Below are 16,595 nucleotides of genomic sequence, written 5' to 3'. Positions count from 1 at the left end.
AAGGAAGTCTGCCCCTACCACACATGCTGTTTGCCGCTGGTCACAGAGAAATCACAGAAAGTAGACTGAACACTTTAGAGGACATAGACTGGACTCAGAAACATAGCCTGGAGGTCAGAGTTTCATTCCCAACTTTACCAATAATTTAAGACTGCCATCATTACCACCATTATCACAGAAGGCTAATCCTTAGGAAAAGAATATACCTGTGTATGTAAAAGTGGAAGAAAGAGGAACCTTCCATGGGACAATGGTAAAAATTGACAAGAGGCAAATATTTTTCCTTCTTGCCTCAGATTCCAAAAGCATACTGATGTTTCCCTCAAAGCATGCTCTTTTATCTCTCTTATTTTAAGATTCTCTGTTTATTCGGTTACAGAACCTCCAGAGCTGGCACCCTTCTTTTGGCACTCACTCCCTCTTTCTGGGTTTCCTCTTTCTTCTTCCTTCTTCTGTCTTTGGCCGTTGAATGTTGTCATATGTCCCAGCATCTTCCCCCACCCAGTGACCAAATAAAATATTTCCATAAGCTTTGTATTAGAATTGTTTTCAAGACGACAAGGCCTAAAATGGTGACGCTTGGTTTCAGGATACATTTAGGTACCTCACAGATGACACGGTGCAGCTAGCCCTTCACTGTCAGATGAACCTGAGCGTCTCTCTAGAATTCATAAGGCACCTCTGCTCCTGTGGGCCCCGTCTCCATATGTCAGGGTGGCAGAGAAGCCACCCATGTTACCCACTGTGAGGTGCCATGCTCTGGTTATCCTTTATTTGCTTGACAACACACAGGGTTTAGTAGTTCCCCAAACCCAATCAGAATTCTCAAGCTTCTTCTCTTGGTATTGTCGTATATAAGTCCAAAAAATAATTTGGGGGAATTTCAATAGACGACTCTAAATTCCCTTTCTCCTTACAAATATGAATCCTTATACAATTCCATTTTCCCCCGTTTTTTTTTTTTTCCTGCTCATGATTCTCTTATAGCTCTTTCCAGTGATGCTAAAAGCCAGCTGGTCTGGAGATTAATACGACCAGACATATCATGAATTTTTTAAATCTCAAAATTCCCAGTTTCTAGTTCTTGGTCAATCAAATATAGGTTGTATTTTCTTGTGTTTATATAAATGTACAGTATATCATCCTGTCTTCTCTAATTTTTTTTTTTTTTGGTCTCACTATTCCCTAAAATTGTTCCTAAATGCTTCTTTGTTAGAGGCAGAGGAAAACCTGAAGAATGGAGGGAGACGAAGTATGAAGTGATGGAAAGAGAAAGCATACTAGGGAAGAAGGGAAGCCAATGAGGAGATGGAAATAAATAGTGATTTCCCTTTTCCCTGGTTTCCTCAGAGCACTTGTATGTTTGGTTTTGATATTCCTGTCACCTAATGCCCCAGATGACCTCTCCCTAGCAATGTGCTCTACAAAAAGAATTTATTTCACTGCCAGTGAATATCTCCTATCTACCCAGCAATCCAAAATCTCCTGCCCTAGCAGCTTAACATCCTCTCCAGCCTTCCAAGCCTCTTGCCAGCTGACTCCAGGGACTTGGACCCAGGGCCATTAGTTCCACTTTCGCCTGGCCCATGCTGGCATGGAGAGTGTTAATGGCTGATGTAAGTCTGAAAAGAACTTAGGGAATAATTTGGTTTTACTTTATTAACATCCAAAATATAAACAGGTAAACTACATGTTGAATTCATTAATTCTTCCTCCACTGTTTAAAAAGATGAGAACTGCATTTTTAAAAAAGGGATTGATTGGTGTCATGTACATATTCATTCACTCCTGTTTATACAAGATAATAAGAATATTAACATGGAAGCAGAGCAGTGGCACTTATAATTCTATCACCACCGTTTATGTAAGAAGAAAATATCTGAAAAGAAACAGGGAGAGAACATTTGCTGCTCTGTACATACATTAAATTCTTGTATTTTTGTTTATAAGGCATTTGAGGGAGAAAAAGTTTAACAAGTTGAGGGGGAGTTAGTGTTCTTTATACCATGTTCACTGCAATTGACCTAAGATAGCTAAGTTTAGAAAAGACAGAAATATAATGGAGGGGGTACCTCCTTACAAGGAGCAGAGGGACCAGAGACATGTGCTCCATTAAATCCTTCCTGAGATTGAGCTTATTTAAGATTAGGATTCTCTGCTGGGTGCTGAAATGTTCTACCCCAGAGAGTAGTGAGTGTTGTGTCTGGGAGACCATTGACTCATAATTTGCCTGTAACTCAAGATATACTTCTCAGAAAATGAAAAGAAAAGAAAAAAAATGCTGTTTTAAATAAGATTGTAAGGGCCCATTTCAAACAAATAGTTCTGGGAAGATAGTTATGATATTTTCTTGACTGTTTGAAAAAGGAAAGGTAGTTGGTGGTGGGGTAAGGGTTTCTTATCTAAGTTGACATTAACTGAGTTGATAATATAGGCCACAAAGGGTCAGATTATTGATGAGGGCTTAATGGGTGTCACAGGGCAATTGAAAAGAGTGTATAAGGAGCAAGAAGTGTTATAGGTAGGTGGTTATATTTATGATAACCTACCTAAGCGGGCTAGTAACCTGTTAGTGATAATGGAGACATAAAAACTCTCTAAAGTGTACATTAGAGTAGAGGTCCTTGAGAGCAGGAATGGAGTCCAATTAGCAGAGTAATTAATAGTAGACTCTGAAAAAACTTCTGTTAAATTAATGAATAAATGCATGCCGCCATCTGGACAATGCTTTGCATGTTCTCCCTTATCTAACCAATTCTCAAGGAAAGTTCATATACTTTCTTAGTCTCAGTTACAAACACAGGTGTCTCTCCAATGAGAGAGTTGAATTTTCACAAGGGCATAGAGTCACTGATTGTTTTTAATTTATTCATTTCAATCCTCATTCACATTCCTGTTCTTGTTCCACTTAGGTAGCCATATTCTATTGCAGCTGGACCAATTGTGCATGCAAGTGATGAGAAATGAGATTAGAGAGGTAGTGAGGGATTGGGGCTCGCAGACTATGGTAAGTCCTTTAGAAGCCCTTAGCATCAGTGATGGGCAGGAGTCTTTGAAACCATAACAACAATCCTACTATAGGATGACCAGATGAAGCAGTTCGAGCCAAAGGCCGGAGGCACAGATGTAACAGCTTGATTTGGGCTATAAATCAAATATAAAATTTCCAACCAGTGTAAATAAAAGCACTGTCTCGTTTGGACCTTCTTTTTCACCTATTGAACCAGTTTTACCAACCTAACACTTTCAGTTGGCAGCCACACCTATAAGACGCTTAGGGGGAAGTAGTGAATGTGTTTTAGAACTTTCATAAGGCCTTCAGTTCAAAAGCATAGGATTTAAGACACTTCAAACATGAATTTTAAATGTGATAGGTTTTCCCTTGTACTTACTGACTACTGTGCTAAGAATTACAGAACTCCTGGGCATCAAATAGTGTGTGCATAAATCACTCTGCAAAAGAAAGAGAGGTTGAAAGTTCACACAAGACGTGCATGTTCTATGGCCAAGTCCTACCAAAATGAGCCAATTTGCCACACTTACTTTTGAGAATGAGAGGGGTCTGATAGTTTGCCTAAAATGGGACATTCAGGAGAGGTCATTTTCTTGTCCATTTATGTATAAATCGTTAACATTTTGAAGCTGTATTCTAGTATAACTGAGGGAAATAGCTCAGAATTTTTCTTATCACATACCAGAGATGACAGACTTAAAATCTGATGGCTCTTTTGATAGCTTCTGAAAGAACTAGAACTTGTCTGGCTCCATTTGTCTGGCCAAGATGTATTTCTATGATTTATCCGTGGAGTTTTTAGCAGAACCTTACACTTACTGTCTAAATTAATGATATTCCCTTCTTTTGCCATAACAAAAATCACGCTACACTATATACATTATGTTAAAGATTTTTTATTTTAGCATGTGGACATATTCTGTAAAAGCTTTTTCAGTTTCATCATGTTGACAAGCTGATTCCATTAAATCACCCACCATCATCATGTTCACTTTTTTCTTTTCTTTTTTGAAAAGTTAGAAAACAGCGATCATCTTAGAGTTTTCAAGACATTCACTTTGGCAAAAATAAATCTGGAAAAACATGAGCCTATTCCTTGAAATGGAAAAAGGATGTGTCGTTCTTCTCATTGACCCTTCTCTTGAAGCTTTTAAAGATGAGGAAGGAGGCTGTGGGTCTCTTTAACTTTCTTCCAGTAAAATGAGATTTTTAAAAATTTTCTGGATATAGCTCAAACTTCTCTACCTCAGTATTTATTATGTATTATTTGTTATTTAAAATAGAAACTTCAGTAAGTTGGATGAATAGCATGAAGGGGTTTCATTCAAGCATTTTTGAGCATTTCTGCACTGCTGATAAAATGCTATTTGGTAATGTTTTAGGGCCACACTTCTGTTTTGAATTAGAACAGATATGTCCCAGCTCTCCCACCACGAGGCTTTCCTCACTGAGAAGAAAAAAAAATCATCTGATCATGCTACTGCTGGGTCATTTAAAACATTGAGTAGGTGTATGAGATGAGGGGAAAAAAAAAAAAAAGCTCAGTATGGGGTTAATTTGCTCTGTAGAGTTGTGGATGGATCACTTCCTCAGGACCAACTCATACAGAGGAACCACACATGTACAGACTTCTAAAAATAAAAGAAAGCCATGAACCTTCAGACCCCGTGGCACAAATGGATTGCCTTTGGAGGTGAGAAATACTCACTCCCTTTTGTCAGGGATGAGCGGGCCTCACTTGAAATATCTGGGCAGGCCACTGTCTGGTCCTGAAAATGAACCTGCGGCTTGAGGAGAGCTCTGGCAAATTGGGCACTTTCTGAAATTTACCTCTGCTGACTCTTTACATTCATGTCTTGCTCAGTTTCTTTTAATGTGCCTTATTTTCTAGGTCTCATCTTGGAAACAACATAATTTCTTCCTGAAAATATAGGTGAATTCTTTCTATTTTCATAATTGTGTTTCCCAGGCTGCCACGGGTTCCCTGCCTGCTGAGATCAGCTCAGCCAGGGTTTGGCCTGAAGGATTCCTCTAGGTTGTTTACAATCTAATCCTTTCATGAAGTGGAAGGTGAAAGAGCAGACAGGAAACACCCTCAATTCCTAGATCATTAATAGGTGAACACAAGAATTCAGGTATTTATAAGTAAATTTCACCCACAGGGTTGTCTGAGGCAGAAAGATACTGTGAAAAATCTCCTTGAGCACATGCTCCGAAGAGCCAGGAACCAATGGAGGTTAACCAGGGGGAAATCACTAACAAAGAACATGTTTGTAAAGTTTCAGAGCAAACCATTTATGTTTCTGCCTAAATTACTCTGACGTCAGTAGGAACACTTCACAGAGTGTATAGACAGAAAGTCCCACAATGTTTATAACTTCCAAAAGGAAATATATATAGACACACACATATACATGGTATACGCATGCATATGTATGTGTCTTTATTTGCAGTTAAACTATAGGCAATATTGCTTCTTGAGATGGGGAATCAGGTGATGCCCTTGGAAAGTAAAGCTGAACAATCTGTACAGTCCAGAGCAGAATCCACCTCCACCACCATCACCACACACACAGACACATCATCACCAAATACCTCCTTCATTACCTTGGAAAAACCTGAATTTGGATCTTGTAGAGACAGATAAGAAAATGACAGTTCCCCTAAGAAGAAGTATTAAACGCAGTTAAATTACTAACTTTTCAGATAACTGAGAGCAGGTTGGGGTTGAGGAGGATGGAGAGCTGACTGAGTGTGTCCCCAAAGAGGCAGTCCAGGTCACATTTGTTTCTTTTTCTTCAACTGCCTGATGATAGGAATGTGGATGTAGAAATAGGAAGGGATGAAGGGAGGGAGCCAGGAGTAAGTTTTATGAATTCTAACAACAACATTATCAGCTTATTGTACCACAGGTTTTCAAAATTCCAGTTGCTGGTTAGCTTGACACCCTTGCTGTTCAGTTCATTCATTTTTTTTTTTTAAACATCTTTATCGGAGTAAAATTGCTTTACAGTGTTGTGTTAGTTTCTGCTGTATAACAAAGTGAATCAGCTGTATGTATACATATATCCCCATATCCCCTCCCTCTTGCATCTCCCTCCCTCCCACCCTCCCTATCCCACCCCTCTAGGTGGTCACAGAGCACCAAGCTGATCTCCCTGTGCTATGTGGCTGCTTCCCACTAGCTAGCTATTTTACATTTGGGAGTGTATATGTCATTGCTACTCTCTCACTTCATCCCAGCTTACCCTTCCCCCTCCCTATGTCCTCAATTCATTCTTGACATTCGAAACAGCATAAGCAATGGCTACATGTACCAACCATTATCCTAGTTAGGTGGTCAAAGTCAGTTTAATGCTGGCTTTATTTTCTGTACTGATATTGAACAAAATGTTTCTCTTGAAAGGTCTTAGACCTCTATCCTCCCAGCTCCTGATCACAGCAATAACCAACCTCCAGAAGTCATTAGTGAAGACTAGAATAATATCCTATAAAAAGTCATCTATGAAGAAATTGGCATAGTGTATCTCTGATTTGTGTCCTTATGAAAATAATGGTTTGCAAAATAAAACATTTCTCTGTCTCAATCTCTTTTTTTAACCAGATCTTTACAAGTTACATGGGGACTGATTTTTTTTCCTAACAAAGGTTGAATAACGCTCAAAGGCTTTAGTAGCCAAAGTCCATCTTTAGAAATAGCTTTCTTCTATAATGTACTGCCAATTTCTTATGTGTGTGTATTTTGACCTTCCTGATGCCTCTGCTATGGGCTGCCTGTTGATTGGTACATGTTACTGCTTTGCTTATAAGAGTTGGGCAATAGTTCAGTGATCCAGTCCAAATCTGGGCCATAGATAGAAAGGGCTCATCTTCTATTTAAGAAATGTGGCAAACTGCTTTAAATGAATTTGGTTCAGACAAGGTCATTGGAACTGTTCATCTAATCCTGTGTGCTGTATGTAATGGACACTTCTGCTGAGCTCCAAAGCTGCAAGGTAAATAGATAAGAAAGCCAGTAACTTGCCGCCCCTGTTAGAGCTTTCCCTGAGTCTGTCATCAGATTTACATTCTTAGTCATATGGAGCCCCTTTTGGCCATTTAAAAGTATTTGTTCACTGGTTCTCCTGATGTCTTTAAAGATAGACATCAGAGAATGTCCTGGGAATAATAACAATGAATTCTTACATTATTTTCTGGTCTTTTTTCTAACTTTAAAAAAAAATTGGATATTGAATTTAAATGCATATTCATAACAGGTTTATGAAATATTCAGCTAAATTTCTTGGACGTGAAAGAATTAATTGTTAGAATGTTTTACTGTAGCTAATCATTATGTTAAAACCATAGTAGATTCAAGTATATTTTTGCTCAATTCTATTTGAGTAATTAATATACACTTGGCAAATTGAATCAATACATAAGCACTATATACACTGTTTTGAATTTAGTAACTTACAGACTTTCTGTGTTGCCTTATCCTCTTCTAACCATAAAATGTATTTTACTCAACTGTGTTGTGATTCTGTACAATTTTGGGAGTCAGCATGTTATAGGATTTTGTAGTCATATAGAGCAAAACAAGACTAGAGAAGTATTGAATTCACCCTCCTGACTGGAGGCAGAGCTGTATTTATTCCATCCGAAATAGATGAGGATCTTTCCTACTTTTAAATAACCGTGAAGATAGAAATTTCATAACAGCTCTTAGCAATCTATTTGATTATTTACCACTTGTACATTTAAGATGTTCATCCTTAAGTCTTAACTTAAATTCTTCATCGCACAGTTTAATATCATTTCACCCTAGGACAAAAATACCTATCATTATTCTCTTTATAACAACTCCTCTTATAGTCAGAAAACTATGAAGATACACCTCAGCACTTTCTTTCTTAAGCGAAATTATTCCAGTTTTTTAAACATTTACTTTTATCTCTATAGCTCTTTCTGTACAAGAGTGGCAAAGGGGACTATTTTAAAAAGTTCTGTCATACATGATGCCCCTGAGTAAGGCACTGCATATTTTAATTTCACTGTGCCGATGTGGAAATAGCCACAGCTTTTTCATTATATGCTGATGGACAGAGCATTTGTGTTCATTTAACCTTGAGGTTGAAACTTGTTCCCAAAAAAGTAACTGACTCATAGCATTGGCTAGACCCAGGAATAAAGAGCATCAGTTTTCTTAATCTTAAAGGCTCACTTTGCCCCCCACTCTAAAATGCACTAAAATTAACTTTTCCTTGCCCTCTCTCTGGTGCTATTTGTTTACTGATTTAACAACTTTTTTCTATCATCTTTGTCTCCTAAAATAGATGGACAGCATTTATTCAACAAACATTGGAGTGTCATGCTGTGTTTAGGACACTGTTCTAGGCTTGGGAGATTCTAGTGTGAACTGTTAGCAAAGGCTCAGGGACAGAGGTGTCCTGAGCGTGTTCAGGGACAGCAAATAGCCTGTTACAGTACGTAAGGAAGCAGTGGTGGAGAAAAAACAAGAGAGGTGGATTGGGGCCAGATCGTGAAAGATCTTGGATTGCTCTTAAGCAAATAGTTGGTGGTGACAAGGACAAAAGTAACGTTTTCCAATCTGTATTATGGAAAGCTTTTATCAAGTCTTTAAAACACAGGCTGTGCCCACATTGTGCTCTTGGTTTAGTATCTAACAGACCATTGGGTGAAAGTACCTGCTTAATTTTTATCTTTTGATATAAATTTTGTGTTATAATTTTTCCCTTTGTATTAAAAAAAATTCAAGGGAACCATTTGAGTAAAGACAGCCTTCTGTTCACACTGATCTGGATGTTTCTTCCTCCTGCTGTGCCCATATTTATTCCAAAGCCCTCTGTACCACTAACATGTTACTTTCTGTGTTTATATACCAAGGAGTCTTGGGATGAGTTTGTTCTATAATAGGCACAACTTTTTTTTGTACCAAATGTCATTAATAGTAAGCTGTGAGCAGCATTATGACCAAGTGTTTCTACCTGATTGGACCACATGATAACAATACCAGAACTTTTCAGCATCCCCTAAAAGATATTAATGTACTATAATAAAAGGTCTTGTACACCAATCCATTTGGAACATGTAAAGCTATAACTTTAGGAATTTGAAAGGAAGGAAAGTTGTTCGGAATAAGATTGTAGAGAGCTCCTGAATGTCATCCTGCCATCGAATTAAGTCTGTTTTAGGAGCTGTAAGAAATCATCCTAAATATATTAAACAAATTCAGTTCCTGATACTAACTACCTCCCACCCTACCCTGCCACCCCTCCCAGCCTTACTGCTTTTACTTCATTCTTATTTCTCAGGCTTTATACCTGTAAGAATCAGGAAGACTCAAGAGGATTTGTATGGGATGGGGTAGAGTGTCAAGTTATATCTCAGCAATGTCTCAGGCTCGAAACAATCCTATACCTAATTGCTGAACTTCAGTTTTTGAATTCTCTCTTTTTATTGATCATGATTTCATCATCTTGGTTTTTGAAGACAGACGTCATTCTGTGTTATCATAGCATATTAAGGAAAGGTAAGGCATCATTGTGATTTCCCTACTGTTCTTCTCAAGATGGTCTTGAAAAGCAGACCCCAAGATATAAATGACCATTTATGGCATTTATAGTCAGTCTCCTTAAGGCTGACCAAAGGAATGAAGACACTTCAAGAGACTTGCAGGAGACCCCAAAGTACCTAAAGGGAAATTGAGCATGTTTTGTATGCACATCTGAATAAGCCTTCCATCTGACTTTAACTTATAAATCTTTTGCCAGGTAGAAAATAGAGAATTAAAAACCTCCAAATTCAGGGTGCATGAAATGTCATTATATCTAGCATAAAATTCCTTGAATCTGTCAGATAAAGGAAATCATGCATCCAGAGTGAGGATGGAATATCAATTGACAGGAACCTATGAAACTAGCACATATTCTGAGACATATGAATCTAAAAACCCAATAGGGCCTCATCCTTTGAAAACATTGGAAGCCAGAAAGGTATTAGGAAAATCAGTAAGGTAAAAATCTTCATCCTACTATTTGGAATGACTCCCACATAAGAATTAATTAACACAATACTTCTAGAACATTAAAAGGATTTTAAAATGTTATCTCTACTCATAGAAAACAAAGATATAAACCCACCTAACTGCTAGAGAAAGTAGTTGAAAAAAAAATTGGATGGATTAAAGGCATTTCTAAGAGGTCTTTTCTGTCCTGTTGTCACATCATTTACCCTCTTCAGATAGAAGGATAAGTGTTGAACTTCAGTTCATCTGAATTCCTCAGCTCTGTCATCAATGCTGTGACACATTCTAATTTTCTGATTCATTTGTGATGAGTAAGCTCTCCCTTTTCTATTCACAATGCTGAAAGTAACCAGTTGTTGTGAGTGAGTTATGATTACTTATTTTCCATTTTTTTATTGCACTATTATTTTCCCTTAGCAGAGCTTCTCTCACTCTTTATCAGCCAGTGTGAATCCCACGTGCGGAAAAGCCCTTGGACAGTACCATTGCCTAGGCTTGGAGTTAGTCAAGAGGAACGAGAGACTGACAGCCCAGACTCCTTTTTTAACCCAGCCAGGTACCTCAGCTGTCAAGTGTCTCAGCTTCTGCACCAAACAATGGGTACAATAGTAGCTTTCCCTTACCACCCTGAAATATCTAGACTGCAAATCAAGCCCAAACTGTCTCCTTCCAAAGGAGACACTTAAACTAGCCTACAAAATTCTTAATGAGGCCAGACTTCAAGGGCAAACATAAAGTGGGAAACACCTAGAAGTACTGGAACTTAAGGGTTATAAATATGCAGACCTCAGAATGGTACAGACTTATTCAGATCCCAGCAGCTGTCTGATTTAGGGTAAGTTTCCTAATTTCTCAAATCTCCCTTTTTCCTCTGGTAAAGTGGAAGTAATAGTATTTACTCTTGTAGTCAGGATTAAATGATATACTGTTAATGCTGCTTTTCAAACTCTTCCAGGGAGGTGATCATCAAGCTAAGGTGAGCATCCAATATTCAGGGTGCCTGGACATCACCTGAAACAGTCTGCTGCAAATGAGGCTTTTCAGTGAGGTCTCAGGTTTCACCCTAAAAAATACGTGCACATTTTGCATTCTACCCCTCAATTTATCCTTGTTTGTTTCACTAAACTGGAAGTTCCATGAGGACGAGAACAGGATCTGTTCTTTTTTTCTATAACGTCCAAGAAATAGTTATTGGATAAATGAGTACATATACAAATAAGAGTTTAAATTACTTGGTCACAAAGACAACTGACCCTCTAAAGAGACAGCCATGTCTTTATTATTTATTTTGTGGCTTTGCACACTCTTGTCACACTGCTCCACCTCCCTGGGTATACCCATATTCAAATTTAAGAAACATTTACTTAAGATGCCTGGAATCACAGAAAGTACTCAGTGAATAGTAACTCATTATCATTTCTCTGTTCACTATTCCTCTACCTCATTGTTCCTAAGGCTCTATAGACTTTTTAATAAAGAAGTTATAAGGGACTAGGAAAGTCAGAGTCTGGAAGTCCTGTAAAGGAGTCTGTGTGTCTCTAGTGACACACACTCACCCATGCAGAGATCCATTTTCTATACATTTCATTTACTCCTGGCTTTAACTCTATAGCAACTTGTTAAAACATCCTAGAGGTGATGAGTAGGGGGACTGAAAGAGCATTTTCTCCCCTCTCCTCTTAGACCAAGGGTTACTAACCTGGAATTCTTGGAAGACCTTCATGGAGTTTGGGAGATGCTTGAAACTTGGTGTTTTTGAAGAATTTCTGGGAAGAGAAATTCTCATAGGGATCTGTATCACCTCAAATGTTGGGAACCATTGCCGTAGAACATAAATGGAAATCAGAATGGACTAATCTTTAAGTTACAGTTAATAATACTTTCAGTTCCTTGGAGATTGATACTATATAATAATTTCTACTCAGAAATCACAAAACTAAAACAAGACTTCACTACAAATCACCCCTTCTCCCCCTCTCTACTCTTGCCTCCCCTACCAGGTTTTAAGGTCTTGATTCATTTTGGGCTTTATAGTTCTATATTCTTGGCTAGATATTTGTGCTTTGAACCCAGCATGCTTAATGAAAATGTTTTTAACCTTATGCAAAACTATTATAGATAATTCTTTGCATTTCAGATGAAAACAATTTATAGACATACAAGGTGAATATCACTTAGGCAGAAAGGGCACATATCAATAAAATAACAATTTGAACTGAACAAAAATAAACCCATGTAGATTAATACATATTTTCAAAATTGCGTAGCAGATTGTAATTTAATCAAGAAACGGGGCCTTTTGACATTTATGAATGTTTATAAATTGTATAAGAACTCTGAGATTAAATTTTTAGCCTTAGTATTAAATTTGGGATAGATAGTATTGTTTTTCATTAATACATAAAGACAACAATTATATCCAATAAAATCTTCAATTTAACTTGGCTTTAATTTGTCTTAGACTGCGACATACACACTGTGATTTTTCTCTCCATCTTGGATTCCTGTCATTGACAGCCTGTGTGTCATTTGACATCCAGGAAAGATAGCTTTTCATTCCAGACCTTGGATGTATTAATCAATCTGGATACAGTTTACATCGATCTCTTTTGATCACATCAAAAATTTAATTTTGACTGATTAACTTTTATGAATAAATACTCCTTTCCTAGAAAGGAAAGTTATGCTCTTAGATATAAGAGCATAAATACTAAGTATAGTTCAAAAAGAACATAATTATTATTGAGACTTACTGGGTTTATAACATGCAACAGAAAAATAAGTGAGCATATTGCATAGATAACCACTAATCATATTTTTCTCCATTTTCTCAAGGGTTGGGAAAGAAAGAAAACTCAAAAAGGTTGGAGGAGGTAGGGAAAAAAGGGAGGAGAGAGGGAAGGAAGGAAGGAAGAAAAGAAGAAAGGAAGGAAGGGAAAAGCTTTTAAAAGATGCACCAGTGAAGTGGTCTAGGATCCTAGCTTGTGGAAGGGACTAGAATGTAGCAAAACTTAGAGCTTTAAAGTTGTTGAGGCTAGTTGGTCTATATATATATGTACGTATTTCAAGTTTGTGTGTACTTTCAATGAATCATACATAAGTTAATTATCTTGCTTAAAATTTTCATTAAGCTCATCAATTTTGTGAAACAATTTAAAAACATTGGAGACGGCCAGCCTCTCTTGTGTTGGCATACTTTATGGTCCAGGCTGCAGATTTTCATCTTAACTCTTCTTGTCCAAAGAGGGGAACAACATACTTCACTCCTGCATGTTCATGGAACAGGGTTTCACCTTGTCCATAAAAGGAAAAACTTTTTCTTTGGAGGAACCTCTATGACGGTGCATTTTCCCAGAAAACTTGCTGAGAAGTGAAGTCTCTAATTGCCAGTTTTCTACTTTAGCCTTATTCTATGCTTTAGTCAGGTCCTTGTACTTGATCTCTTTTAATACAGTTTGTTTTTCATATTTCTGAAGGCCATATGTGAAGTGGCTAAAATCATGGTGTCAGAGAGACAAGAATTCAATCAGTGTATGTTAAGTCCTTGACATATTTGAGTTGGGTCGGGTAGGGAGACCTGCTTTGTCTTCTCAGCGTCCTTGTTTGGTTTATTAATTTCTCTTGGATCTTCTGTTACTTCAGTTTTATTCTTCTGTAAGAAAAGCTATCAAAACAGTGGCAAACAGGCCAGTCCCATAATCGCTTATTTGGCTTGTGTGTTGAAGATTACAAAGGAGAAGTATCAGACTTGAAATATAGACTGAGAAACTGTTAAGGTCAACTCCCCCCAAAACTGAAGTTTTCATTATTAGAAATGCATTTTGGGGGACAAATGCTTTCGTTTAAAATCATTTTGTCAGAGGGGACACTCTTAGGCTGGTGAGACAGGGTACACAAGGCAGTAGCAGTCCTCAGCTAAAAATTGACAATACATGGAGGCTTTGAATTTGCCCAGAGTATCTTCTGGGCATTAAACATACTAAATCTACCCTTAAAAGAAGCAAAGTTTATCAGTTTCACTCATCTTCGTCAAAATTAGCTAAGATCTGTCATGCACTACATAGTAAAACTTTTATCTATTCTCATCAGTACTGCCCAATAGATATTTATGCAGCGATAGAAACGTTCTATCTGTAAGGCAGCCACTAGCCACAGGTGGCTGTGGAGCGCTGGGAATGTGACTAGTAGACTGAGGAACTAAAATTTTAAATATTTTAAATTTAAATAGGTAGATGTGGCTAGTGGCTACTGTATTGAACAGCACAGCTCTAGGTAATGCTCATATGATTTTGATCAGAATGAAGCTGACAAAGAAAGGGGTTGGCATTCCTTCTGTATTGGTCAGATAGCAGCAGGTCACACCTTTGGAAATTTTACGAGGCTGAATCTCCTCTTTCTTGGGCTCCAGGTGACAAAATGGGTTCTTACTGCTCATGCTTTAGGAGCAATTAGTCCTGTCTAAACTTAGATTTGCTTTCCTTCTCTCCACAGTATCACTGGGTTTATTTTTAATTCCTTGTTTTGTCTTTGATTTTCAGTTCCTTGACCGTCATTCTGTGGCCTGCCCCTTCTCTTTATGTAAGTAAAAGTGGTTTTTTTCTTTTTCAAAAAAGCACCAGATTTGGGAAATTTGGGTCTTTATTGGCATGTTCTCCAGTTGACATTGTTGTGGTTTCCAGTGCTTCTTCAGTGTGTATTATCTTCTTTTGTGTTTGGAGTCAATGCTGTTGGTGGTTGTAGTAGTTGCCATCATGAGGGGGCTGAAAAGACCAGCAGCCCAAGCCACTGGACTTATATGAAGACTTCCTTTGACTCAGCCACGGCTGCTGTTTGCAAAAGTCACTGCTCTTCTAAACTACAGCTTACATTCTTCAGTCAGATACCAGCCACAGTTGGGCTTCTGCTCCACTGTCAATCAATGGGCAATTATTTATTCTTCAGTTATACACCCATCCCTAGGCCCAATAGTTTTTAATTTCAACTTCTAGATCAGAGCTTTCATTTTTTGGACAAAATTTCTAGTATCCTTTTACAGGAGGTACAAGACTGAAGTACAAAACTTTAGTTATTTAGGCTAAAATTGTGTGTGAAATAGTAAAGTACAGAGGGAAAAAAAAAAGAAAGAGAGAGAGAAATCATATGCCAGGAGGTTTATAGAAGGTACCATTATTTTTTTAGAAAAGATGGAAAGTCATTTGGGGAGAAAACAACAACAACAACAACAACTTGATTTCAGATGAAAAGAGAGAACATTTATAATTTAAAGCCCAAATCAGGCTGCACTGAGTTGGTTTGGATAAATTTCACCTTGAGCTGCTTGAAAGAGATTCTGGGGCCACGAGCCCAAATAATCAAAGTCACTACCTGCGACACCACCCAAGAGATGCTACAGGTAGTGGCAGTTACCTCACGTGATAAATATTATCAGCATCCTTCCAGCTGCTTCTCACTCTCTGGTGAACGCTGTCCCTTATTCACAGCATACTCTCTTCACTGACTCCTTCACACTCTGAGGTATTTCTTGTGTTGCAATCATTTGCACAGAAAGGAGGTTCCCATGGCTCTTTTGCTTGTGTGTGGCTTCCACTCACATTCCTAGAAGCTAGTTGCAAATATATGTAGGGGAGCAGAATCTTCCAAAGGATGCTAAGGCTAAAGTCTAAAGTGACATTTATTTGACAGAGAAAGGAGATTGATTAAAATCCCCAGAGACTGGTGCTGTGTGTAATGCATTTATACAGCAGGGGTGGGTCCTCTCTGCCCCTGACAAGTCTTGTTATTCCTCATTCTTGGTGTTGATAGAGTGGGTCTGTCAGTGCTTCAGAGGGTGTCAGCGTGCATGCATGTGGTTACCACTTTACGTCTCTGCATCCCGACTCCAGTTACCTAGCACTGCATATTTCTAGTCCTCTGACTGGCAAATCATTTTTGTTGCAGTTCTTTTGTGTAAAAACAGTTCACATAATAGCTCTGTGTTAGACAAGGCGTTAATCCTCACATCACCGGGGATGAATCAGCACCGTGCACTTCTGCCCGCACGGCTCAGCTATTATGACGTCAGCACTGGAGGGCAAGCCTCAGACATAAGCAGTGCAGCAGCCTGGAGACCTGGGTCACAGATTAGAAATCGAGGGGAGACCTTTGAGATAAAAAACGTAATTGAAAGGCTGTCTCTGGCTCATAGGAAAATGTGAAGCTGATTCTATGCTATATCAACCATCAATCTCACAGCTTCTAGAGAGATCCCAATTTTTAACCAGAGAGGAGGCTGAGCAAATGACCTGAATGGGCTAATAGCCCATCCACATATCCACTAACCTTTTCCCACCCCCCAGGCCAGGTTTCCTGCTTGCTTAGATTGTTCCAAATCCTGAGACTGCTTTTATTTCAAAGGTGACAGGGCCTATGACAGTCCTGCTGTCCTCAAGTGCCCCACAGACATAGCTGATGGCTCCAGAGGTGGTGCCCCAGGTGCCCATCAAAGGGAGAAGAAAAGTTCCTTGGGGACAGATCAAAACATTATCTCTCCAGTGCTTCTAGTTCCTAGTGCCTCTA

General features: G+C 38.4%; 1 protein-coding gene across 18 annotated transcripts in view; it reads left to right on the top strand.

Moving 5' to 3' along the window:
* ZBTB20 (zinc finger and BTB domain containing 20) overlaps positions 1-16,595 on the top strand; it is a 797,904-nt gene that overhangs the window by 614,020 nt on the left and 167,289 nt on the right. For all 18 annotated transcript variants that reach the window (XR_009519244.1, XM_060010675.1, XM_060010674.1 and 15 more), the window contains one exon: positions 14,579-14,618. The gene's annotated coding sequence lies outside the window, so the exon portion shown is untranslated. The remainder of the gene's footprint in view (positions 1-14,578; positions 14,619-16,595) is intronic.

The sequence above is a fragment of the Delphinus delphis genome, chromosome 4 (assembly GCF_949987515.2).
Source record: "Delphinus delphis chromosome 4, mDelDel1.2, whole genome shotgun sequence".
Classification (NCBI taxonomy): Eukaryota; Metazoa; Chordata; class Mammalia; order Artiodactyla; family Delphinidae; genus Delphinus; species Delphinus delphis.
This window is presented reverse-complemented; position numbering and strand designations above follow the sequence as displayed.